Here is a 644-nt window from a genome sequence, read left to right on the forward strand (position 1 = left end):
TCCTCTGCTTGGAAAAATTAGGAAAACTTAGGGCTCTGTGATCCTTTGTTTGTTGGAGAATGGGAACAGGAATTTCCATATGCTTTGGACAAAGCAGGCAGTTTGAGGCTTTCCTGGAGAACATACTTTTAGTGTTTGTATAACTTCCAAGTATACCCTCGATAGGGAAAACAAAGTTTAGCTTGAACAAATTCTCCAGTAGTTGAATTCTCAATTCCTTGACTTTTTCCGCTGTTCTTTCAAACAGTCCTGTAAGAGGAGGGAAACTGGGTTTGGTAATACTACTGTGGTACCTTTTTTATAATTTCTCCAGCTTTTTCCTGGAGACAATCCATATACAAAATGATTGAAGGTTTTAAACTCACTGTAGGGCAGATGGGAAAATAACCTGCACGAGGAAATTATTTTATCAGTTTAGGATTGCATACCCATAATAAAGGAGTCCAGGAAAAAAACATGGTATGGTGTGTTATCATAGAATGGTTTGTCTGGAAGGGATGTTAAAGACCATCCCGTTCCAACCCCCCTGCGATGGACAGGGAGACCTTCCGCCAGACCAGGTTGCTCACAGCCCCATCCAACCTGGCCTTGAACACTTCCAGGGATGAGGCATCCACAGCTTCTCTGGGCAACCTGTGCCACTG

Source organism: Cariama cristata, unplaced genomic scaffold (assembly GCF_000690535.1).
Source record: "Cariama cristata isolate BGI_N322 unplaced genomic scaffold, ASM69053v1 scaffold34526, whole genome shotgun sequence".
NCBI lineage: Eukaryota > Metazoa > Chordata > Aves > Cariamiformes > Cariamidae > Cariama > Cariama cristata.